The 27,458-nt window shown below is 44.9% G+C and overlaps 1 protein-coding gene and 1 pseudogene across 1 annotated transcript in view; both read right to left on the bottom strand.

Annotated features, from left to right (window-relative positions):
• The window catches only part of GALNTL6 (polypeptide N-acetylgalactosaminyltransferase like 6), a 1,751,703-nt gene that overhangs the window by 812,624 nt on the left and 911,621 nt on the right, over positions 1-27,458 (bottom strand). The gene's annotated exons all lie outside the window — the stretch shown is intronic.
• LOC122925195 lies at positions 7,235-7,702 on the bottom strand (annotated as a pseudogene).

Here is a 27,458-nt window from a genome sequence, read left to right as displayed (position 1 = left end):
CTGAACCGTGTCCGGTTTGCAAAACTGAACCAACCTGATCGGGCATGAAAATCTATGTAAGTTAGGCTACTATCACACAAATGCCTCCTTTCCGATAATACAAACGCATGCATCAGTTCAGAATGGATCCATTTGTATTATCTGTAATATAGCCAAAACAGATCCGTCTTGAACACCATTGAAAGGCAATGGGGGACGGATCTGTATTTTGTTGTGCGATATTGTGTCAGTGAAAAAAAGTTCTGCTACAGAAAAAAAAAGATTGGGTGCCCATTGACTTGCAATGATTTTCATGCCTAATCAGGTTTGTTCAGATTTGATATAATACAATTGGATCTGACCAAAACAGAGACATCAGGATGTATTAAATGGAACAGATCCTTTTAAAGCTACATTTACACTAGCATTTCTATTCTCCGGTATTGAGATCCATCATAGGGTCTCAATACCGGAAAAAAAAACACTTTCATTTTGTCACCATTCATTGTCAACCGGGAAAAAAACAAAACTTACCGGAAAGAAATGCTCCAAAATGCATTCCACTCCATTTGGTTACGTTCTCATACTGGAGAGTAAACCGAAGCATGCTGCCGTTTTCTTTCCATCATGTGGTGCGGAGCAAAACGGATCTGTCATGACCCACAAAGCAAGTCAATGGGGAGGGATACGTTTTCTCTGACACAATAGAAAACGGATCTGTCCCCCATTGACTTTCAATACAGTTCATGACTAGTGTTGATCGAGCACCAAAGTGCTCAGGTGCTCGAGTAGAACACCTCAGGATGCTCAGGTGATCTACCGATCACCCAAGCACAATGGAAGTCAATGGGAGAACCAGAACATTAAACCAGGCACCCCCTGCTCTGAAGAAGGGAGGGTGTTTGGTTCACATGAAAAGGTCAGAAATTGATGAAAACACCACTGAAATGTTCAGGAACAGCATGGGGAGGATGTCCGGATGCATCTTGGACTCCCAGGTCACTGCTGGGAACAATGTTGACCGATTAGTCTCTTTATTTTTTGCTTTGCTACTTGTACTACTGGATTTTTCTTCAAATCCTGAATCCTTTTAAAAAATAAACTTTTGAGAAAGCATCTTATTCAGTGTACAGTCATTCAGTATACAAAAAAATAAAAACACACAGTAAAAAGGTCTAATTATAAATGCTATACAATACAGTTCACAAATAATGGTGTGCTATACAGTGGGGGCACCACCATAAACTACAAAATTATATGCTATAAAGTGTCTACTTAGCAATGGCACCCAATGCCTGAAGTCCTTTCGACAGGACTATTTGTTCCATCATACATAACGAAAAAAACCTGAACCTTTATTAGTGCCCATAGAAATGTATTAGGACAGAGCAAAATGGAATGCATCTTAAAGACATAACGGACGGAATTAGGAATTCTACTGCGAACCCACCCTAAAGGACACTATTGTATCGGTGTTGATTCTACTGCTGTACCCTAAAATTATTGGAGCTGCTAGTCAAGCATGTAGAATCCATCCTTATTTATCCTCTATAGGACTATTGAGTAGTCTTGATTGAGCACCATAGTGCTCGGGTGCTGGGGGGCTCGGGACCAACACATCGGGATGCTCGGGTGCTCTACCAAGCACCCGAGCACAATGGAAGTCAATGGGAGAACCCGAGCATTAAACCAGGCACCCCCTGCTCTGAAGAGGGGAGTGTGCCTGGTTCATAGGAAAAGCTCAGAAATTGATGGAAAAAACATGTAAATGGTTTAGAAACAGCATGGGGAGGATGTCTGGATGCACCTTGGACTCCCAGGTCGCTGCTGGGAACGATGTTGTCCGAGTAGTACACCACTTTTACAGACTGACAATAATACGCACAAAACCTATAGATATAATCGATTTTAGAGGAAAAATTGTTATGAAACATTCTTTCCTGTATATTTACTTGTATATAAAGTGCAAGTGTTGCCAAAAATTACAAGGAAGAGGCACTCCGATACAACCTGTATATCGCATAAAAGAGGGCCTTATTCACATTGTTGTACAATTGTTCAGGTAGTGGGACTCCTACACTCAAAGCCTATGCACTAAGTGAAAGGGCTGTCAAAAATTACAAGGAATCGGCATGCCAATACGCCCTTTCTTACACATAACGGAGGGCATCATACACACCCATGAAAAAATATTGATGGCCTGTTGGTGACCCTCAAAAACATTAAGGGTGAGGGCCTGCTGCTGATCTGACCATCTAAAACATTAGGGGTGAGGGTCTGCTGCTGAGCTGACCATCTAAAACATTAGGGGTGAGGGCCTGCTGCTGAGATGACTAAAACATTAGGGGCAAGTTCCTGCTGCTGATCTTACCATCTCAAACATTATGGGTAAGGGCCTGCTGCTGAACTGACCATCTTAAACATTATGGGCGAGGGCATGCTGCTGAGCTGACCATCTAAAACATTAAGGGCGAGGGCCTGCTGCTGAGTTGATCATCTAAAACATTATGGGTGAGGGCCTGCTGCCGAGCTGACCATCTAAAACATTATGGGTGAGGGTCTGCTGCTGAGCTCACCATCTAAAACATTAGGGGTGAGGGTCTGCTGCTGAGCTGACCATATAAAACATTATGGGTAAGGGCATGCTGCTGAGTTGACCATCTAAAACATTATGGGCGAGTGCCTGCTGCTGATCTGACCATATAAAACATTATGGGCGAGGGCATGCCGCTGAGCTGACCATCTAAAAAATTAGGGGCGAGTGCCTGCTGCTGATCTAACCCTCTAAAACATTAGAATAATAAGCATGTTGATATGATAGAGGAGGAGGATGGGAAAAGGAATATTGAACCATATATCCTTTTTTTATGGTGGAAGGGGTGCAAGGGAATACAGTGTATTCAATACACCATAAAAGCCACATTTAAAGCGCCTTTATGCTCAGCCGCTTTCCTCTGGTGGAGTAGAGAAGTCAGAGGCAATCCAGGCCTTGTTCATTTTGATAAGAGTCAACCGGTCAGCATTTTTAGTTGACAGGCAGATGCACTAAATACCCACTTTGACAAAATGCTGGCGGCAAGGCAGGCCAGCACCTCCAAGGCATAGAGCGCCAGTTCATGCCAAGGGACTAGCTTGGACACCCAATAGTTGCAAGGCACAGAGGGATCATAAAGGACGCAGACATGGTCTGCTACGTACTCCACCATGTTCCAAAATGTTTCCCTCCTTGTGATAGTAGGCCGTGCATCAGAGTGAGGGTGCTGGCGGGGTGTCATGAAACTGTCCCAGGCCTTGAAGAGTGTTGCCCTGCCTCTGTTAGAACTGCTGTGTGTTCCCCTTGTCTCCCCTCCTTGGTTGCTTAAGGAACTACCTACTATGCCACCAGCGTTGTCAGCTGGAAATTTCTGGAGAAATTTTTCCACAAAGAACTTTTTTCACCATTTTGCTAGTCCTCTCCACCACAGGAATGAGAGATGAGAAGTTCTCTTTGTAGCGGGGGTTGAGAAGGGTGAACAACCAGTAATTGGTGTTGGCCATAATCTGTACAAAACGAGGGTCACTGGAAATGCAGCATAATATAAAGTCAGCCATGTGTGCCAGAGTCCCAACAGACAAGACTTTGCCGTCCTCAGCAGGAGAATGACTCTCAATCTCCTTATCCTCTTCTTCCTCTTCTGCCCATCCATGCTGAACAGATAGAATAAACCTGCTATGGGTACTACCCTCTGTAGAGTAGTCAACCGTCTCCTGCTCCTCATCATCATCCAATTCGCACTGAGAAGACGAAATGAGGGTGGTCTGGCTGTCACCCTGTGTACTGTCTTCCCCCATTTCCACCTCTTCCACATGCGAAGCATCCGCCTTCATTGTGAGCAGCGACACAGTAGACACAGAAGTGGGATGGTTACACTGATAATAGCAGCATCGCAGCTTACTATCTCTGTTGATTCCTCAAAGTTGCTTAAAACCTCAGAGGTCGGACATTCACGCCCACTCGTCACTTGTGAAGAGCGGAAGCTGACTGGAAAGGCAATGACCATGTTGCAGCTGGTATTCTACTACTGCCCTCTGCTGCTCACAAAGCCTGGCCAACATGTGGAACCTGGAGTTCCATTGCATGCTCACGTCGCACAACAGTCGGTGAGCTGCCAATTGCAAGCGCTGCTGCATCACTGCCAGACCAGCGGCAGCTATAGATCACTTTCAGAAATGGACACACACGTGGCAAACTTTCACCAATAGATCAGGCAAATTGGGGTATGTTTTGAGAAAACAATGAACCACTAAGTTTAAGATGTGGGCTAGGCATGGGATGTGTGTGAGCTTGCCGAGTTCCAAAGCCACCACCAAGTTAAGGCCATTAACAAGCACAACCATGCCTGGTTGTAGGTTGAGTGGCGAGTTCCACAGATCAGTCTGGTCCCTTATAACCCTGCCACAGCTTTGCTGTGCTGCTTGTCACCTAAGTAAAAAAGTTTCAGCACGGCCTGTTGACGCTTCCCCACTGCAGTGCTACACTGCTACCAGCTACTGACTGATGGCTGACTGGTGATGCAAGATGACAATTCAGAGGTGGAAGTGGAGAAGGAGGTGGAGAAGGGGGGGTTGCAGCCACTAATGTAGGTAGTGGCGGAAATCCTGATGGAAGTGGGGCCTGCAATCCTTGATGTCGGTAGCTCCTGTGCCATCCCAGGGTATGACTCGTTCCCGGCCTCCACAACGTTCATGTAGTGTGCCATCAGGGAAATTTAGCGTCTCTGGCCACAAGCACTTGTCCATGTGTTAGTCTTTAAGTGGACCTTCCCAATAACTGCGTTGGTCAGGGCATGGGTGATGGTACGGGACACATGTTGGTGTAAGGCGGGGACGGCACACCAGGAAAAATAGTGGCGGCTAGGGACTGAGTAATGAGGTACGGCTGCCGCCATAAGGCTGCGGAAAGACTCAGTGTCCACAAGCCTAAATGGCAACATTTCCAGCGCCATCAATTTTCGAAAGGTGCGCATTTAGTGCTATAACCTGTGGGTGGGTGGCTGGGTATTTGTGCTTTCGTTCAAATGCCTGAGGTAAGGACATCTGTACGCTGCGATGGGACACAGAAGTGGATGTGCTAGCTGATGGTGCTTGGCATGTAACACAGGGGAAGAGGAGGAAGTGGTGTGACCTGTGGACACTGATTGTGGACGCAGTCGTTTGGCCCACCTATTAGGGTGCTTTGATGCAATGTGGCGGATCATGCTGGTGGTCGTGAGGTTGCTAGTGTTCGTACCCCTGCTCATTTTGGTACGGCAACAACCTCACTTATTGACAACTGTGTCTCATCATCATCATCCACCTCATGAAACTCTAATTTTTGTCTCCCATCGCCATCTTCTTCTGACTGAGAATTCTCAAGAGTTTGGAAATCAGGGCACAAGATCTCCCCATGTACCTTTTCAAGCTGGCTTGGTGAGAGGCCCAAATTAAGGAATGGCAATGAAAAGAGCTCCTCGGAATATCCGAGTGTGGGATCACTTGTTTGCAAAGACTCTCCATGGTGGGAGAAAGGAGGATCAGGGCGAGGATTCTGTTGACCAGACTCTGGGCTACTGAGACTGGACTTTGTGGAAGACAGGGTGGTGCTTAACCGACTGGAAGCATTATCTGCTGCAATCCAACCGACCTCCTACTCGCACTGGTCTGACTATGAGAGTGGTGTCCTGCGCCACTCTGCAAACTGGGACATGAAGCTAGGTATCGTTGATGAGTGTGTTTCTTGCGCTCTGCCAGCAGGCACAGTTTCACCATGCCCAGGGCCACGGCCTCTGGGTGCTCCATCAGCCGAACTGCCACTTGTCCGTCCCTTACTGTTCACCTTCATCATATTAAATGGTATATATGCTTGCAAGTATGTCACACGTATAGTAGCACTGTTTTGTATGCGCAAATAAATTATAGTCAATGTCGCAGATATTTGGGATGCAGAAACGTTATACAGTAGAGGTACCACAGGTAATGGCGCTGCTGTCACCAGCGGCTAAGAAAGATTTACAATCAATGTCACTGATATTTGGGATGTAGAAAAGTTATACAGGAGAGGTACCACAGGTAATGGCACTGCTGTCACCAGCAGCTAAGAAAAATTTGTCAATGTCAGATATTTGGGATGTGGAAACGTTATACACAAGATGTAGCAAAGCAATGTCACTGTCCACAGCGTCTACGGAAAAAGTACACTGGACGTCAAAGATATTTTTAGGATGATGATTTTTGATATTTTTTGGTGTTAATTCCCCCACTAAGGAAAGTAAGGATATTGTGAGACTGAGGAGGCCTGGACATTACCATAAGAATAACAAATTGCCAAATCAAGCACTACTATACGGGAGATATTAAGACCGCGTGGAGCAAACAATTCGATTGGTGCGAAAATTCGAATCTGAACCAACAGCCCTTGAGACCGGAACCCTAAAGGAAAGTACGCCGAGTCGAGGGCTCACTGTCCAGCACAAAGACCTCCTGGTAAGACTACGCATATCCTACACAAGCGATCGCTTTTCAATTAAATACAGCGGGACGCCGCTGTGCTTACAAGCAGCTACAACACTGTCTGCTCAAATCATCGAAAGCTATATATGCTTGGAACTCTGGCCATCACTATACACATGTGTCCAAACATTATTTCGTAAGCTGACTATCATATTCGACAGTTCGCGATCATTCACATTATGAAAATTTTGCATTGACTATTTATTCATGTATACAAGAGACTGGTCATAATCGGAAGCAGGCGATTATTCGATTATTTATTTTCTCAATATTTCACATGTGAACAAACGCATCCAGCTACCACCAGTGGATAACAAGATTTTTACGAATATTCATCCGATTATTATTGAATATTCGATTTTATCCTTTTTATAAATTTATATATTGGGATCTATATTTATGCTGATTTTATTTTAGTTTTAGGTTTTACTTACCGCTGAATTCTTACCGCTCTTCATCCTCTGCTGTCTTAAATATTGTTGAATTTTATTGTCTATTATATACTGTCAATTTATTGTATTTCACTTTTATTAAAGATCCCTTTACTTTAGAGAGTGCCCCACTTCTATTCCTTTATCATTTTTAGGATGCACAAACATTATGCAGGAGATGTAGCACAGGTAATGTAAATGTCCGCAGCGGACACTGTCTACGGAAATAGTGCATTGGATGTCACAGATATATATATTTTTTTTCTTAGATTTTTCTAAACTAATTTATTAGCAGGTCACGTGTAAAACAATGCTTTCCACCAACACGGGGGAGCCTGCATCTTCACAGGCTTGGCAATCTTCTGCTTGTGTAAAGCCTTTCCTGGGGCCTTGGCAGGAACAACCTTTTTGGTAGCCTGCTTAGCCTTTTTTGCCTCTTTCGCAGCCCTGATTGCCTGTTCCCGCTGAGCCTTTCGCACTTCAGGCTTCTGGTTTCTCTTGGTTATAATTTCAGCCAGAGAGGCACCAGTGATAGCCCTCTGGAACTTTACAGCACGACGGGAACGTTTCTTCTGAATTTCTTCCGACTGCCCCTTCTTGTGCTTCCTCCTGTACAGGACGGTCCAGTTGATCTGACGAGGGTTCCTCTTGGAAAGGAACGCAGACTCGCATTTTGAATTGAGGAACTGGAACACCTTCCCGTCAGTCCTGGCGTGCCCCGGTTAGATCTTGTAGCCGCTGAAGCTGCACAGCTCGACCTTCATGGCTCCGGCTCAGATAGCGAAGAGACGTCACAGATATTTTTAGGCTGCGCACACATTACATAGGAGATGTAGCACAGATAATGTTGCTGTCTGCAGCTGCTAAACAATTGCAAGCTATTTAGCACAGGTTGCGCTAAAAATATATATTGCTGCCAGATACAACAATAGTCCTTAAAAGAACTTTTGGGTCTCTAACAATTGCATGTAATTTAGCGCAGGTTGCGCTAATAATATATATTGCTGCCAGATACAACAATAGTCCTTAAAAGGACCTTTGGGTCTCTACAATTGCACGCAATTTAGCACAGGTTGCGCTAAAAATATATATTGCTGCCAGACAAAACAATAGTCCTTAAAAGGACTTTTGGGTCTTAACACCAACCCTGCCTAACAAAAAAAATAAAAAATTCCCTACAATATCTGTCCCTTCTACAGCACAGCTCTCCCTGACTAAGACTGAGCTGAACCATGTGTCATTGGGTGCTTTATAGCACCTGATGACCCGTTCCGGCCAGCCAATCACTGTAATGCCAGTAACCAACATGGCTACGGCATTACAGTGAGTGGAAGTACTTACCTTCACATTAATTGGCTGCATAGCATGCTCGCTCAACACTTTAAACACATTAAAGATAATACAACTGGATCCGTTCATAACAGATGCAGATGGTTGTATAATTAGTTACTGAAGCGTTTTTGCCGAGCCCTGAAGGATCCACCAAAATCGCTAATGTGGCCTAATTCAGGTTTTGAGATCCTTTGTCGGACCTCAAAACCTGAAGTAAAAATGCAGATGTGAACGTAGCCTTAGACACATGTATGTTAGCGAGAAATACTTGTCGATTTTAGCAGTCAGCAGTTGAAAATCCATTTGTGGTAATGTTGCAGATTTGCAACAGATTTCACCCTTTTCACAGTGTGTGTGAATGCGATTTGGTAACATTTCACCCAGATACATAATTGCTACTATAAATGCTTTCTTACGCTACGTCTGGAGTACCCTTACACTTATGTACTGTATGGTTGGTTCTAATGGGTGATATACTGTCATGGAACCATGAACCAGACGTACAACAGAGATGAGTGGAAATAAGAAGGCTTTATTGGAAATCAAGCCGTAGCAAAAGTCCAAACGGATGGTTAAACCGAAGCAGGGTCTTGCGTAGACAGAGGTCAGGAACCAGGAGGGTGGTCAGACGAAGCCAGGATCAGGAACCAACGGGGTAGTCAGACGAAGCCAGGATCAGGAACCAACGGGGTAGTCAGACGAGGCCAGGATCAGGAACCAGAAGCAGCAGCAGTCTTAGAAGCATGTGAACACAGGAGGACCAAGCAAGGAACTGAAGCCACAGACCTTCTATATATATGAGCTAGGCATCCAGCTCCTCCCAGTGGGAAGGAGAAGCCGCAGGGTGGGAGGCTACAAGAAACCCAGAAACCAAGATGGCCGCCAGCACATGTCAAACGAAGGTAAGACCATGACATATACTTACTTTAATAAATTACATGTAATAAAAAAAATTCTAATTAAAAAATCCCAATAATGGAATATTAGATTCAAGAAAATATATGATAAGAGGGAGAGAGATGACCACATTAAGGCCTCATGCACACGGCCGTTGTTTTGGTCTGCATCCGAGCCGCAGTTTTGGCGGCTCGGATGTGGACCCATTCACTTCAATGGATCTGCAAAAGATGCGGACAGCACTCTGTGTGCTGTCCGCATCGGTTGCTCCGTTCCGTCGCCCCTCCCAAAAAAATATAACATGTCCTATTCTTGTCCGTGCTTTGCAGACTAGAATAGGCATTCATATTAAAGCCTGTCCATGCCGTTCCGCAGATTGCGAAAAGCGCACGGACGCCACCCGTGTTTTGCGGATCCGCAATTTGCGGACCGCTAAACACACCACGATCGTGTGCATGCAGCCTAAATGCTGAGTTTTAACATACAGCCTAAAATATAGAGTGAGTGGAATGGCTTCTACTTTATATACTCAACCAAACAAATATGCTTCTTGAGGATTAACCAGTCTTTATGGGAGAATCTGTTTTAAAGACAAGTTACTAATCTCCACCTACAATGATGTGCCACTGCTGTCTTAACTGTTTCATCAATTACAAAAGCATTGAAAAAAAGATATCCTTCCACTGTATGTTCAGGATAATTACTTATTCTTCTTTATATTATATTTAATGGTGGGTCCAACTCACCAGCATGTCAAGATCAGAAGACACTTTTATTTCCTGGCTGCACATCTATCCACATTTCAAATTACAAAATGTATTTGATATCTAGTTTCAGTGGGAATTATATATCAAAGTGACTTAGCTCAGTGAAATGTTTTACAAATCTGCTATGGTTTTGTAAAAAAAAATATTTTATGTTTTTGATTATATTATCTGAAATACTGTGATTATATGAAAATAAAAGCTCTAATTGATGTATACACCCACAAAATCTGCTGTAACTATGAAGAGTCTCACTCTTGCTCTCCCTCTTCTACTCTCTCTCTCTCTATCTATCTGGGCTCAGCATAGATGTCTCTGTTATTGGGATCTGAGGTTTTGTGCTTGAGGGCTGAGAGCCGCATGCTGGGGAAACAGGCCCCCTAAAGTCTTCTGTGGACTACTGGAGGCAGAACTGCCAGCAAGGTGACTTGTGTTATATGAACTTCCCATTGCACGGCACTGTGGTCTGCTATGAGAGTGACTGATATCGATGAGAGAGGGGTAACCCTAGCAGAGTGGCCCAGCTCAGGGGGGAGACCAGAACCCTGGGAACCTGAGACCAAAGGGCCAGCTGTAGGGGTGACCCCCCACTTCGGTGGAAGAGGGAGAGACAACGCCATCCAATGCCTCCATTACTTCTAAGACTCAGGCCGTGAACAAAGTCTTGGATAAGATCGAAACGTTGGACAGTATACCACTATGAATTAATTTTCCAGATGGATATATATATATACAAAAATATAAGAATAAAAAAAAAAAAAAGAAATGTACCCAATATTCTCTTTTGAGTACTGTGGTCTTCCTATTAGCATTGGTGTTATACTTACCACTGAGCACCGTCCACACCAAAGAGGAGTGCCGTTCAACTCTTAACTTTAATAAGTGTGATGGTGGAAGATGTGGAAGACTTGCCGCCGGGTCCTGAATTGGCAGACCTCAATTTCTCCGGGAATAATTTTGGTACTGCCCAATGTAGGGACACAACCCTATCACCTGCCTGGGAAAATGTGTTAATAGTAGATGGTGAACCACAACAAACTGGGGCAGAGTCAGTGTTTCCCCTTGTTTGTGGTTCATCAGGATATGCTAGAACAAAACATAAAATGCAACAGCTCTCTGCAAACCAAATAGAGTACAGAAATGAATTATATTGCTTATGCTATGCTTAGAAATTAGAGATGCTTGGCAAATCACCTTGTACAAAATATTTAAGCCTGTCTGCCGCACGTCAAGGCGATCTCTGTAAGATGGGAACCTAACACTAAATTCTACAATTCAGGGAGTGTAGGTTCCACATGCATGCTGGGTCCACCTTAATTTTTATCATCTTCAGTGAAAAAAAGGCCTCCATTATATCCAGGGAATGCAGGTACCAACATGCATGCCGAGCCCACTCCACACCTCTCCTGGTGCCAAATGGCCACCAACAAATGCAATGAGAGGCCACCCTATACCTCTCCTGGTGCCAAATGGCTTCCAGTGAAAGAGGGAGAGCAGGCTAAGCTTTATACTCACACTAATTAAAATCAGGCTATAGGGCAAACAGGCTGGTCAGGAGTTCACGACTGAAGTGTCAGCCACACCTCCAGTACAAACTGCAAAGAAAAAAAGGGGAGTCAGTCAGAACATCCCAATGCACAGGTGCACGTTGCTATGGCTGAAAACACAACATAGAGCAAAACATAGAATGCAACAGCTCTCTGCAAACCAAATAGAGTACAGAAATGAATTATATTGCTTATGCTATGCTTAAAAATTAGAGATGCTTGGTAAATCATTTTGTACAAAATATATTGGGATGTGCTGACTGACCCCCCTTTTTTTCTTATCAGGATATGTTGTATCGGGTAAACCAACTACGGGGTGAGCCTATTGAACAGTTGGTGGTCCCCAAGGCTTATCGCAAGCTTGTGTTAGATCTAGCCCACCAACATGCTCTCGGGGGTCACCTTGGGCTGCAGAAAACTCAGAATCATATTCTACAGCGGTTTTACTGGACAGGCATATTTAAAGAAGTGGAAGAGTTTTATAAGTCTTGCCTGACCTGCCAGATAACTATCCCCCAGCAACATTTCCATAGTCCCCTAGTACCTCTCCTGATTATCGAAGTACCGTTTGACCGAATAGCTATGGACCTCATATGCCCAGTACCGAAGTCCACCAGAGGGCATAAACACATCTTAGTCATTCTAGACTATGCCACTAGGTACCGAAGGGGGTGCCACTGCGACATACCTCGGCCAAACTCATAGCTAAGGAGTTTATTGGAGATGTTTTCCTGAGTGGGACTACCTAAAGATACGGAACTGACCCAACCACCACTAGGCAAATAAATTAATTCCTGGGAATGGTGGGCTATTACATGAGGTTTGTTCCCTACTATGCTACTCTAGCCATGCCCTTGACAGGGCTCTTAACCCCTTAAGGATGTAGGGCGTACCGGTATGCCCTATTTCCCAAGTCCTTAAGGACTCAGGGCGTACCGGTACGTCCTAACTTTAAATAGAGATTCCAGAGCAATGGGGGGTTAATCGCAACGGGATGCCATCTGAAATCATTCAGCCGGCATCCTGTCACAACGCCAGGGGGGTCATGTGACCCCCCGTAACGGCGATCGCCGCAAACCGCAGGTCAATTCAGACCTGCGGTTTGCTGCGCTTTCTGCAGTTTCTGATCACCGTGGTCCCTGACCGCGGGGATCAGAAACTTTAAAATGCTCAAAATGTCGATTTTGCACCCCCCCCCTGCACCCCTGCATTATTTAATCCCGGCGGGTGGTGCAGGGGGGGGGGTTGTGGGCGTGCGGGCGGTGCGGCAGGCGCCCGCCTCCTCTTGAAAATTTGTTGGCGTCTAGTGGTTATACCAGGGTGTCAACACATTGCTGACACCCTGGTATAAATGGCTGACATCTGTGCAGATGTCAGCCGTTTAACGCTTTCCATACCGCGGGCCGTACGGACCGCTGTATGGAAAAGGCTAACTGTCAGGGTCAGGGAGCTCCCTCCGTCTCCCATCGGGGGGCTGCTGTGCCTTTGCAGCCCCCCGATGGAGAGGGAGAGAGCCCCCCGCCAGCCCCCCGCCAGCCCCCCGCCAGCCCCCCGCCAGCCCCGTCCTCACCCTTCCCCGTCTGCGAAGTTGTGTTAGACGGGGAAGGTTCCCATAACAACAGGACGCCTTCTCAGGAATCCTGCTGTCCATGGTGCGGAACAGATCTATGCTAAAGGAATAGATCTGTTCAGACAAAGTGTAAAGTAAAATACAGTACAGTACCCTATATAGAGTACTGTACTGTATTATACAGACATCAGACCCACTGGATCTTCAAGAACCAAGTGGGTCTGGGTCAAATTTTCTTTTAAAAAAGTGAAAAAAGTTAAAAAAAAGATAAAAAGAACACATTTATCACTGAATAAAAATTAAAAAAATAAAATACACTACACATATTAGGTATCGCCGCGTCCGTAACGATCTGATCTATAAAACGGTCGTGTTACTTTCCCCGCACGGTGAACGCCATAAAAATAAAAAAAATAAAAACTATGAGAAAATTGAAATTTTGCCCACCTTACTTCCCAAAAAAGCTAATACAAGTGATCAAAAAAGTTGCATGTACGCCAAAATAGTACCAATCAAACCGTCATCTCATCCCGCAAAAATCATACCTTACCTAAGATAATCGCTGAAAAACTGAAAAAACTATGGCTCTTAGACTATGGAAACACTAAAACATGATTTTTTTTTGTTTAAAAAATGAAATCATTGTGTAAAACTTACATAAATAAAAATATACATAAAAGTATACATATTAGGTATCGCTGCATCCGTATCGACCGGCTCTATAAAAATGTCACATGATCTAACCCCTCAGAAGACCACCGTAAAAAAATAAAAATAAAAACGGTGTAAAAAAGCCATTTTTTGTCATCTTACGTCACAAAAAGTGTAATGGCAAGCGATAAAAAAGTCATATGCACCCCAAAATAGTTCCAATCAAACCGTCATCTCTGTAATTGGCAGAGTCGGGGAAATAAAGATACAGTCTTGTTTGGCTGTTAACCCTTGCTTTGTTAGTGGGAAAAATGGGTTAAAATGGAAAATTAGGCAAAAAAAAAATGAAATTCTCAAATTTCATCCACATTTGCCAATAACTCTTGTGCAACACCTAAAGGGTTAACAAAGTTTGTAAAATCAGTTTTGAATACCTTAAGGGGTGTAGTTTATAGAATGGGGTAATTTTTGGCCGGTTTTTATTATGTAAGCCTCGCAAAGTGACTTCAGACCTGTAGTGTCCCTAAAAATTGGGTTTTTGTAAATTTCAGAAAAATTTCAAGATTTGCTTCTAAACTTCTAAGCCTTGTAACAGCCCCAAAAAATAAAATATCATTCCCAAAATAATTCAAACATGAAGTAGACATATGGGGAATGTAAAGTCATCACAATTTTTGGGGGTATTACTATGTATTACAGAAGTAGAGAAACTGAAACTTTGAAATTTGCTAATTTTTCAAATTTTTGGTAAATTTTGTATTTTTTATGCAAAAAAATTATTACCAGTGTCATGAAGTACAATATGTGACGAAAAAACAATCTCAGAATGGCCTGGATAAGTCAAAGTGTTTTAAAGTTATAAGCACTTAAAGTGACACTTGTCAGATTTGCAAAAAATGGCCAAGTTCTTAAGGTGAAATAGGGCTGAGTCCTTAAGGGGTTAAAGGGAGAAAAATCAATGATGGTTCGCTGGGATAATCGGGTGGCCCTGTATGGGTCACCGGTTTTGGTGACGCCCGACCTCTGTGCAGACTTACCAATTGGATCTCATAAGTGTAAAAGTGATGGTTTAAGCTCAGGTCTGCACTCTGCAGATCAGAGCCTGAAATCAGGCACTGGCTGCTGTATGCCCCTAATATGTGCATACTGTATGTGCAGCCTGATCTGTCCCCCCTTCCACGATCTGTGCCCCCCCCCCCCCCCCCCCCCGTGGGCTCTGCCTCCAAATTTTGCTGGCCGCACACTGTCTGTGCCGGCAACTGTGCCCACCTGCCCCATCCATGTCCTCTGCCTCATTACTGTCCTCTTCATCACTCTGTGTCCCCTCCCCAGCCCTCTATTCCTCAGCTGCCACCATCAGCAGTGAGTGTCAGCTGTATGCTGACACTCTGCTGTAACCCCTTAGATGCTGCTGTCAGCGGCATCCAAGGGGTTAACAGAGTATTCGGGCTCCCTCTATCAACCATAAGGCTGCTGCGCTGCAATGGCAGTGGGCCGACCGGACGTCTTGCAAAGGTGTCCAGAGTTGCCATCTATCAGTGTAAAACTGATAGTATTATACTTTGCAGCCATTAAGCGCCACTGGGTCTTCAAGATTTTAAAAAAAGGTGGTAAACTAAAAAGAAAGTAAAAATAAATAAGTAAATAAATAAAAAATTTGAAAACGTAAATTTTGCTTCACCTCCCAAAAATATGTAATAAAAAGTGATCAAAAAGTCATATGCATCTCAAAAATTATATCAATAAAAACTCCAGCCCATCCCAAGGTAGAAAGTGAAAAAAATGATACAATTTTGTCACCATAAGAATCCCACAGAATAAAATTATCATATTAAATATACCACATGGAGAACCCCATAAAAAATTAAAATAAAAAAACTCTGACAGAAATGTAATTTATCTCCCTGTACCAGCCCTAAATTAGCCTTTGCTCAGGGATAATCTCTGATGGTGGGATTTACCTGTCCCCGTACCTGTACTGTCTGGCCCTATACAACCCTAGGGATTATTCCTGGGCAAAGGCTAATTTAGGGCTGGTACGGGGATAGATATTCCCTAGCACCTATCTAAGTGCCCCTAGCCTTCCCCCGGTCCATACCATAGCCAATGTCATAAGGCATCAAATTCACCATTTACGGTGGTAGCTGGGCGATATCTTTGTCCTTATACACTCATTGAAGTCACCCAGATATCATAGGGAGCTTAATTCTCTTTTAACTTGAATTAATAAAAGTTATTAATGGCTTGGATAAATAAAAGTATTCCAAAGTTTTTAGCGCATAAAGTGACACATGTCAGATTTGCAAAATTAAGCCTTGTCACAAAAGTGAAAAATGACTTGGTCTTGAAAGGGTTAAACTCCATATCCACCATTCTGATGGCTGTATATCCAAAAATGACATGATTCTAAGGCTGGGTTCACACCTGAGCGTTTTACAGCGCGTTCCTACGCGCTGTAAAACGCTCAACAGGCAAGAACCAATGATTCCCTATGGGAATGGTTCTCACCTGAGCCTTTTACAGCGCGTACGATCGCGCTGGAAAACGCCCGACGTTCCCGTATATAGACTTCAGCGGGAATGCTCAAGAATAGGTGTTCGCTTGTCTCTGTATGTGCCATTGCAAGCGCCCGTACAATCGCGCATACAAAACGCTCCATCGCGAACGCTCAGGTGTGAACCCAACGTAAGAGTTTCAGAGTTATTCTGTGACAGCACTACAGGCATAATCTTTTTGCCAGTTTTGACTTTTCTCAAGTACATACATTTTAATATCTAAAGCAAATATCCAGTTATAAGTTAACAACTTTGCATATATGAATAGTGCAAATGAATATAAAGAAAAATGTCTCCTTCTGCTTTTATCAGGCTGATTTTAACATTGTTTTCTATGGAGGAGGCTACTGAATGAGAGGCACACAAACTGCAGTTTCGTAGCTCTGCTACATTTGGTACTTTTGACTCGATCTAGTAAGGTAAGGCTCTACCACTGTTCAGAGTGGGGCAATAAATCATATACTTGCAGGCATCAGCCTTTTTATCCATCCTCCCCTCTCCACACACTACTGCGCATGAGGCTGGAGACGGAGACTACTGCAGCTACAAGAGAAAAAAAGCTGAATGTAGTGAAGAAGTAGGAAAGAAGAAGAAGTAAGAAAAAAGCTTGAGAAGCCCAGGAGGAAGCATAATTTTTTAATAATATATATGACAAAGTTTCTTATATTTACCTGTACTCTTCATTTCTGAAAAAATTGCTTATACAGACGTGGACAAAATTGTTGGTACCCTTTGGTCAATGAAAGAAAAAGTCACAATGGTCACAGAAATAACTTTAATCTGACAAAAGTAATAATAAATGAAAATTCTATAAATGTTAACCAATGAAAGTCAGACATTGTTTTTCAACCATGCTTCAACAGAATTATGTAAAAAAATAAACTCATGAAACAGGCATGGACAAAAATGATGGTACCCCTAACTTAATATTTTGTTGCGCAACCTTTTGAGGCAATCACTGCAATCAAACGCTTCCTGTAACTGTCAATGAGACATCTGCACCTCTCAGCAGGTATTTTGGCCCACTCCTCATGAGCAAACTGCTCCAGTTGTGTCCGGTTTGAAGGGTGCCTTTTCCAGACTGCATGTTTCAGCTCCTTCCAAAGATGCTCAATAGGATTGAGGTCAGGGCTCATAGAAGGCCACTTTAGAATAGTCCAATTTTTTCCTCTTAGCCATTCTTGGGTGTTTTTAGTGGTGTGTTTTGGGTCATTGTCCTGTTGCAAGACCCATGACCTGCGACTGAGACCAAGCTTTCTGACACTGGCTAGTACATTTCTCTCTAGAATTCCTTGATAGTCTTGAGATTTCATTGTACCCTGCACAGATTCAAGACACCCTGTGCCAGACGCAGCAAAGCAGCCCCAGAACATAACAGAGCCTCCTCCATGTTTCACAGTAGGGACAGTGTTCTTTTCTTGATATGCTTCATTTTTTCGTCTGTGAACATACAGCTGATGTGCCTTGGCAAAAACTTCGATTTTTGTCTCATCTGTCCACAGGACATTCTCCCAGAAGCTTTGTGGCTTGTCAACATGTAGTTTGGCATATTCCAGTCTTGCTTTTTTATGATTCGTTTTCAACAATGGTGTCCTCCTTGGTCGTCTCCCATGTAGTCCACTTTGGCTCAAACAACGACGGATGGTGCGATCTGACACTGATGTTCCTTGAGCATGAAGTTCACCTTGAATCTCTTTAGAAGTCTTTCTAGGCTCTTTTGTTACCATTCGGATTATCCGTCTCTTAGATTTGTCATCAATTTTCCTCCTGCGGCCACGTCCAGGGAGGTTGGCTACAGTCCCATGGATCTTAAACTTATGAATAATATGTGCAACTGTACTCACAGGAACATCTAGTTGCTTGGAGATGGTCTTATAGCCTTTACCTTTAACATGCTTGTCTATAATTTTCTTTCTGATCTCTTGAGACAGCTCTTTCCTTTGCTTCCTCTGGTCCATGTCGAGTGTGGTACACACCATATCACCAAACAACACAGTGATTACCTGGAGCCATATATATAGGCCCAATGGCTGATTACAAGGTTGTAGACACCTGTGATGCTAATTAGTGGACACACCTTGAATTAACATGTCCCTTTGGTCACATTATGTTCTGTGTTTTCTAGGGGTACCATCATTTTTGTCCATGCCTGTTTCATGAGTTTATTTTTTTACATAATTCTGTTGAAGCATGGTTGAAAAACAATGTCTGACTTTCATTGGTTAACATTTATAGAATTTTAATTTATTATTACTTTTGTCAGATTAAAGTTATTTCTGTGACCATTGTGACTTTTTCTTTCATTGACCAAAGGGTACCAACAATTTTGTCCACGTCTGTAACTGGAGGTAAATTTTAAAACTTTAGCAGACATAACTTTCTTAAAAGTACAATTTTCTTTTCTACATTTGCATATTTTAAACCTTAAATCTTAACCAATCTACAAAATGTATATAATGTGAAGTTAAAGCTTCATTGATTTACATTGATAGACAATCATATCAATAGCAATCACTTGAATGGAGATAAGCTGCAATATAAATAACTGCCTATTGGCATCAACTGTGTTGTTTCATGGAAAATCAGACCCTTTTGATTCTACACAACTTTTGTCACTGTTTAAAAATGAAGATACATTTTGGAGCCACAGCATAGACAGAGTCTGAAGATCCTGTCATACTTAGCCACGGCCTCTCTGGCCATTGAGAAATATATCTTCCAAACAATCCCATTGTTTGATAACATCATTATATTGCAGAGAGTTACTGTTGGTGCAGGGTCCTAGAATTACCAGTTAGATCCATGCACACTCCACACAAGCACTGTGTGATAGAGAAAAATCACATAAAGTATGGTTCCACATTATACATATATAGGTTTTTATGTTAATGTGCTTAATTGGATGAAGTGTTATTAAAATAGTATTTCATAAAATAATATTTCAGAGGCATTGTTGACTATTGCTGTCAAGCATAGAAATGTTATCTCCGTGTGATTGTGTATACAGTTGCAAGAAAAAGTATGTAAACCCTTTGGAATGATATGGATTTCTGCACAAATTGGTCATAAAATGTGATCTGATCTTCATCTAAGTCACAACAATAGACAATCACAAACTGCTTAAACTAATAACACACAAAGAATTAAATGTTACCATGTATTTATTGAACACACCATGTAAACATTCACAGTGCAGGTGGAAAAAGTATGTGAACCCTTGGATTTAATTAATGGTTTAAACCTCCTTTGCCAGCAATAACTTCAACCAAACGTTTCCTGAAGTTGCAGATCAGATGTGCACAACGGTCAGGAGTAATTCTGGACCATTCCTCTTTACAGAACTGTTTCAGTTCAGCAATATTCTTGGGATGTCTGGTGTGAATCGCTTTCTTGAGGTCATGCCACAGCTTCTTAATCAGGTTGAGGTCAGGACTCTGACTGGGCCACTCCAGAAGGTGCATTTTCTTCTGTTTAAGCCATTCTGTTGATTTTCTTCTATGCTTTGGGTCGTTGTCCTGTTGCAACACCCATCTTCTGTTGAGCTTCAGCTGGTGGACAGATGGCCTTAAGTTCTCCTGCAAAGTGTCTTGATAAACTTGGGAATTCATTTTTCCTTCCATAATAGCAATCCGTCCAGGCCCTGACGCAGCAAAGCAGCCCCAAACCATGATGCCCCCACCACCATACTTGACAGTTGGGATGAGGTTTTCATGTTGGTGTGCTGTGCCTCTTTATCCACACATAGTGTTGTGTGTTTCTTCCAAACAACTCAACTTTGGTTTCATCTGTCCACAGAATATTTTGCCAGTACTGCTGTGGAACATCCAGTTGCTCTTGTGCAAACTGTAAACATGCAGCAATGTTTCTTTTTTTTTTTTTTGGCAGCAGTGGCTTCCTCTGTGGTATCCTCCCATGAAATCCATTTTTGTTTAGTGTTTTACGTATCGTAGATTCGCTAACAGGGATGTTAGCATATGCCAGAGACTTTTGTAAGTCTTTAGCTGACACTCTAGGATTCTTCTTCACCTCATTGAGCAGTCTGCTCTGTGCTCTTGCAGTCATCTTTACAGGATGGCTACTCCTAGGGAGAGTAGCAGAAGTGCTGAACTTTCTCTATTTATAGACAATTTGTCTTACCGTGGACTGATGAACAGCAAGGCTTTTGGAGATACTTTTATAACCCTTTCCAGCTTTATGCAATTCAACAATTCTTAATCGTAGGTCTTCTGAGAGCTCTTTTGTGCGAGGTATCATTCACATTAGGCAATTCTTCTTGTGAAAAGCAAACCCAGAACTGGTGTGTGTTTTTTATAGGGCAGGGCGGCTGTAACCAACACCTCCAATCTCATCTCATTGATTAGACTCCAGTTGGCTGACACCTCACTCCAATTATCTCTTGGAGATGTCATTAGTCTAGGGGTTCACATACTTTTTCCACCTGCACTGTGAATGTTTACATGGTGTGTTCAATAAAAACATGGTAACTAGAGTTGAGCGAACACCTGGATGTTCGGGTTCGAGAAGTTCGGCCGAACATCCCGGAAATGTTCGGGTTCGGGATCCGAACCCGATCCGAACTTCGTCCCGAACCCGAACCCCATTGAAGTCAATGGGGACCCGAACTTTTCGGCACTAAAACGGCTGTAAAACAGCCCAGGAAAGGGCTAGAGGGCTGCAAAAGGCAGCAACATGTAGGTAAATCCCCTGCAAACAAATGTGGATAGGGAAATTAATTAAAATAAAAATTAAATAAATAAAAATTAACCAAAATCAATTGGAGAGAGGTTCCATAGCAGAGAATCTGGCTTCCCGTCACCCACCACTGGAACAGTCCATTCTCAGATATTTAGGCCCCGGCACCCAGGCAGAGGAGAGAGGTCCCGTAACAGAGAATCTGTCTTCATGTCAGCAGAGAATTAGTCTGCATGTCATAGCAGAGAATGAGGCTTCACGTCAGCCACCACTGCAACAGTCCATTGGCATATATTTAGGCCTAGCACACAGGCAGAGGAGAGAGGTCCCGTAACAGAGAATCTGGCTTCATGTCAGCAGAGAATCAGTCTGCATGTCATAGCAGAGAATGAGGCTTCACGTCAGCCACCACTGCAACAGTCCATTGGCATATATTTAGGCCCAGCACACACACAGGCAGAGGAGAGAGGTCCCGTAACAGAGAATCTGGCTTCATGTCAGCAGAGAATCAGTCTGCATGTCATAGCAGAGAATGAGGCTTCACGTCAGCCACCACTGCAACAGTCCATTGGCATATATTTAGGCCCAGCACACACACAGGCAGAGGAGAGAGGTCCCGTAACAGAGAATCTGGCTTCATGTCAGCAGAGAATCAGTCTGCATGTCATAGCAGAGAATGAGGCTTCACGTCAGCCACCACTGCAACAGTCCATTGGCATATATTTAGGCCCAGCACACACACAGGCAGAGGAGAGAGGTCCCGTAACAGAGAATCTGGCTTCATGTCAGCAGAGAATCAGTCTGCATGTCATAGCAGAGAATGAGGCTTCACGTCAGCCACCACTGCAACAGTCCATTGGCATATATTTAGGCCCAGCACACACACAGGCAGAGGAGAGAGGTCCCGTAACAGAGAATCTGTCTTCATGTCAGCAGAGAATTAGTCTGCATGTCATAGCAGAGAATGAGGCTTCACGTCACCCACCACTGCAACAGTCCATTGGCATATATTTAGGCCTAGCACACAGGCAGAGCAGAGAGGTCCCGTAACAGACAATCTGGCTTCATGACAGCAGAGAATCAGTCTGCATGTCATAGCAGAGAATGAGGCTTCACGTCACCCACCACTGCAACAGTCCATTGGCATATATTTAGGCCTAGCACACAGGCAGAGCAGAGAGGTCCCGTAACAGACAATCTGGCTTCATGTCAGCAGAGAATCAGTCTGCATGTCATAGCAGAGAATGAGGCTTCACGTCACCCACCACTGCAACAGTCCATTGGCATATATTTAGGCCTAGCACACAGGCAGAGCAGAGAGGTCCCGTAACAGACAATCTGGCTTCATGACAGCAGAGAATCAGTCTGCATGTCATAGCAGAGAATGAGGCTTCACGTCACCCACCACTGCAACAGTCCATTGGCATATATTTAGGCCTAGCACACAGGCAGAGCAGAGAGGTCCCGTAACAGACAATCTGGCTTCATGTCAGCAGAGAATCAGTCTGCATGTCATAGCAGAGAATGAGGCTTCACGTCACCCACCACTGCAACAGTCCATTGGCATATATTTAGGCCTAGCACACAGGCAGAGCAGAGAGGTCCCGTAACAGACGATCTGGCTTCATGTCAGCAGAGAATCAGTCTGCATGTCATAGCAGAGAATCAGGCTTCACGTCAGCCACCACTGCAACAGTCCATTGTCATAAATTTAGGCCCAGCACCCAGGCAGAGGAGAGAGGTCCCGTAACAGACAATCTGGCTTCATGTCAGCAGAGAATTAGTCTGCATGTCATAGCAGAGAATCAGGCTTCATGTCAGCCACCACTGCAACAGTCCATTGGCATATATTTAGGCCTAGCACACAGGCAGAGGAGAGGTTCATTCAACTTTGGGTAGCATCGCAATATAATGGTAAAATGAAAATAAAAATAGGATTGAATGAGGAAGTGCCCTGGAGTCCAATAATATATGGTTATGGGGAGGTAGTTAATGTCTAATCTGGACAAGGGACGGACAGGTCCTGTGGGATCCATGCCTGGTTCATTTTTATGAACGTCAGCTTGTCCACATTGGCTGTAGACAGGCGGCTGCGTTTGTCTGTAATGACGCCCCCTGCCGTGCTGAATACACGTTCAGACAAAACGCTGGCTGCCGGGCAGGCCAGCACCTCCAAGGCATAAAAGGCTAGCTCTGGCCACGTGGACAATTTAGAGACCCAGAAGTTGAATGGGGCCGAACCATCAGTCAGTACGTGGAGGGGTGTGCACACGTACTGTTCCACCATGTTAGTGAAATGTTGCCTCCTGCTAACACGTTGCGTATCAGGTGGTGGTGCAGTTAGCTGTGGCGTGTTGACAAAAGTTTTCCACATCTCTGCCATGCTAACCCTGCCCTCAGAGGAGCTGGCCGTGACACAGCTGCCTTGGCGACCTCTTGCTCCTCCTCTGCCTTGGCCTTGGGCTTCCACTTGTTCCCCTGTGACATTTGGGAATGCTCTCAGTAGCGCGTCTACCAACGTGCGCTTGTACTCGCGCATCTTCCTATCACGCTCCAGTGCAGGAAGTAAGGTGGGCACATTGTCTTTGTAGCGTGGATCCAGCAGGGTGGCAACCCAGTAGTCCGCACAGGTTAAAATGTGGGCAACTCTGCTGTCGTTGCGCAGGCACTGCAGCATGTAGTCGCTCATGTGTGCCAGGCTGCCCAGGGGTAAGGACAAGCTGTCCTCTGTGGGAGGCGTATCGTCATCGTCCTGCCTTTCCCCCCAGCCACGCACCAGTGATGGACCCGAGCTGCGTTGGGTGCCACCCCGCTGTGACCATGCTTCATCCTCATCCTCCTCCACCTCCTCCTCATCCTCGTCCTCCTCGTCCTCCAGTAGTGGGCCCTGGCTGGCCACATTTGTACCTGGCCTCTGCTGTTGCAAAAAACCTCCCTCTGAGTCACTTCGAAGAGACTGGCCTGAAAGTGCTAAAAATGACCCCTCTTCCTCATCCTCCTCCTCCTCCTCCTGGGCCACCTCCTGTTCCATCATCGCCCTAAGTGTTTTCTCAAGGAGACATAGAAGTGGTATTGTAACGCTGATAACGGTGTCATCGCCACTGGCCATGTTGGTGGAGTACTCGAAACAGCGCAACAGGGCACACAGGTCTCGCATGGAGGCCCAGTCATTGGTGGTGAAGTGGTGCTGTTCTGTAGTGCGACTGACCCGTGCGTGCTGCAGCTGAAACTCCACTATGGCCTGCTGCTGCTCGCACAGTCTGTCCAGCATGTGCAAGGTGGAGTTCCACCTGGTGGGCACGTCGCATATGAGGCGGTGAGCGGGAAGGCCGAAGTTACGCTGTAGCGCAGACAGGCGAGCAGCGGCAGGATGTGAACGCCGGAAGCGCGAACAGACGGCCCGCACTTTATGCAGCAGCTCTGACATGTCGGGGTAGTTGTGAATGAACTTCTGCACCACCAAATTCAGCACATGCGCCAAGCAAGGGATGTGCGTCAAATTGGCTAGTCCCAGAGCTGCAACGAGATTTCGCCCATTATCACACACCACCAGGCCGGGCTTGAGGCTCACCGGCAGCAACCACTCGTCGGTCTGTTGTTCAATACCCCGCCACAACTCCTGTGCGGTGTGGGGCCTGTCCCCCAAACATATGAGTTTCAGAATGGCCTGCTGACGTTTACCCCGGGCTGTGCTGAAGTTGGTGGTGAAGGTGTGTGGCTGACTGGATGAGCAGGTGGAAGAAGAGGAGGAGGAAGCCGAGAAGGAGGAGGTGGCAACAGGAGGCAAAGAATGTTGCCCTGCGATCCTTGGCGGCGGCAGGACGTGCGCCAAACAGCTCTCCGCCTGGGGCCCAGCTGCCACTACATTTACCCAGTGTGCAGTTAGGGAGATATAGCGTCCCTGGCCGTGCTTACTGGTCCACGTATCTGTGGTTAGGTGGACCTTGCTACAGATGGCGTTGCGCAGTGCACACTTGATTTTATCGGATACTTGGTTGTGCAGGGAAGGCACGGCTCTCTTGGAGAAGTAGTGCCGGCTGGGAACAACATACTGTGGGACAGCAAGCGACATGAGCTGTTTGAAGCTGTCTGTGTCCACCAGCCTAAATGACAGCATTTCATAGGCCAGTAGTTTAGAAATGCTGGCATTCAGGGCCAGGGATCGAGGGTGGCTAGGTGGGAATTTACGCTTTCTATCAAATGTTTGTGAGATGGAGAGCTGAACGCTGGCGTGTGACATGGTTGAGACGCTTGGTGACGGAGGTGGTGGTGGTGGTGTTGGTGGTACATCCCCTGTTTGCTGGGCGGCAGGTGCCAACGTTCCTCCAGAGGCGGAGGAAGAGGCCGAGGCGGCAGCAGCAGAATAGGCCGAGGCGGCAGCAGCAGAAGAGGTAGCAGGGGGAGCCTGAGTGACTTCCTTGGTTTTAAGGTGTTTACTCCACTGCAGTTCATGCTTTGCATGCAGGTGCCTGGTCATGCAGGTTGTGCTCAGGTTCAGAACGTTAATGCCTCGCTTCAGGCTCTGATGGCACAGCGTGCAAACCACTCGGGTCTTGTCGTCAGCACATTGTTTGAAGAAGTGCCATGCCAGGGAACTCCTTGAAGCTGCCTTTGGGGTGCTCGGTCCCAGATGGCGGCGGTCAGTAGCAGGCGGAGTCTCTTGGCGGCGGGTGTTCTGCTTTTGCCCACTGCTCCCTCTTTTGCTACGCTGTTGGCTCGGTCTCACCACTGCCTCTTCCTCCGAACTGTGAAAGTCAGTGGCACGACCTTCATTCCATGTGGGGTCTAGGACCTCATCGTCCCCTGCATCGTCTTCCACCCAGTCTTGATCCCTGACCTCCTGTTCAGTCTGCACACTGCAGAAAGACGCAGCAGTTGGCACCTGTGTTTCGTCATCATCAGAGACATGCTGAGGTGGTATTCCCATGTCCTCATCATCAGGAAACATAAGTGGTTGTGCGTCAGTGCATTCTATGTCTTTCACCGCTGGGGAAGGGCTAGGTGGATGCCCTTGGGAAACCCTGCCAGCGGAGTCTTCAAACAGCATAAGAGACTGCTGCATAACTTGAGGCTGAGACAGTTTCCCTGGTATGCATGGGGGTGATGTGACAGACTGATGGGGTTGGTTTTCAGGCGCCATCTGTGCGCTTTCTGCAGAAGACTGGGTGGGAGATAATGTGAACGTGCTGGATCCACTGTCGGCCACCCAATTGACTAATGCCTGTACCTGCTCAGGCCTTACCATCCTTAGAACGGCATTGGGCCCCACCATATATCGCTGTAAATTCTGGTGGCTACTGGGACCTGAGGTAGTTGGTACACTAGGACGTGTGGATGTGGCAGAACGGCCACGTCCTCTCCCAGCACCAGAGGGTCCACTAACACCACCACGACCATGTCCACGTCCGCGTCCCTTACTAGATGTTTTTCTCATTGTTATGGTTCACCACAACAACAAATATATTATTTGGCCCAATGTATTGTATTCAAATTCAGCGGGATATAAATTTGAGGCCTAGTATTTAGGCGCTGGGTGACCGGTATGGATTTAGTGACAGAATTAGACTTGGAAATGCACAGAAGCGTGTGTGTGAAGTTATTCTGAATGACCCTATGTGCACCTTCAATATTATATACCCTTTTTGGGATAGATTTCAAATAGCTCTGATATAGCAGGAACCACTAAATTATGAAATTGCTAAATTGGGAATTGTACTTCAACCCAGAACAAAAAATGTGCTTTGACGGGCACTAAATAACTTTCCCAGCTACAACAGTACAGCGGTAACGAGAGATTTAGAGGGATTTAAATTTGAGGCCTAGTATTTAGGCGCTGGGTGACAGGTATGGGTTTAGTGACAGAATTAGACTTGGAAATACACAGTAGCGGGTGTGTGTGAAGTTATTCTGAATGACCCAATGTGCACCTTGAATATTATATACCCTTTTTGGGATAGATTTCAAATAGCTCTGATATAGCAGGAACCACTAAATTATGAAATTGCTAAATTGGGAATTGTACTTCAACCCAGAACAAAAAATGTGCTTTGACGGGCACTAAATAACTTTCCCAGCTACAACAGTACAGCGGTAACGAGAGATTTAGAGGGATTTAAATTTGAGGCCTAGTATTTAGGCGCTGGGTGACAGGTATGGGTTTAGTGACAGAATTAGACTTGGAAATACACAGTAGCGGGTGTGTGTGAAGTTATTCTGAATGACCCAATGTGCACCTTCAATATTATATACCCTTTTTGGGATAGATTTCAAATAGCTCTGATATAGCAGGAACCACTAAATTATGAAATTGCTAAATTGGGAATTGTACTTCAACCCAGAACAAAAAATGTGCTTTGACGGACACTAAATATCTTGCCCAGCAACAACAGTACAGCGGTGGGTAACGAGAGATTTAGAGGGATTTAAATTTGAGGCCTAGTATTTAGGCGCTGGGTCACCGGTATGGATTTAGTGACAGAATTAGACTTGGAAATGCACAGAAGCGTGTGTGT

This window comes from Bufo gargarizans, chromosome 1 (genome assembly GCF_014858855.1).
Source record: "Bufo gargarizans isolate SCDJY-AF-19 chromosome 1, ASM1485885v1, whole genome shotgun sequence".
In the NCBI taxonomy this organism is placed as follows: Eukaryota; Metazoa; Chordata; class Amphibia; order Anura; family Bufonidae; genus Bufo; species Bufo gargarizans.
Note: the sequence above shows the minus strand (reverse complement) of the source record. Positions and strands in the feature narration are given on the sequence as shown.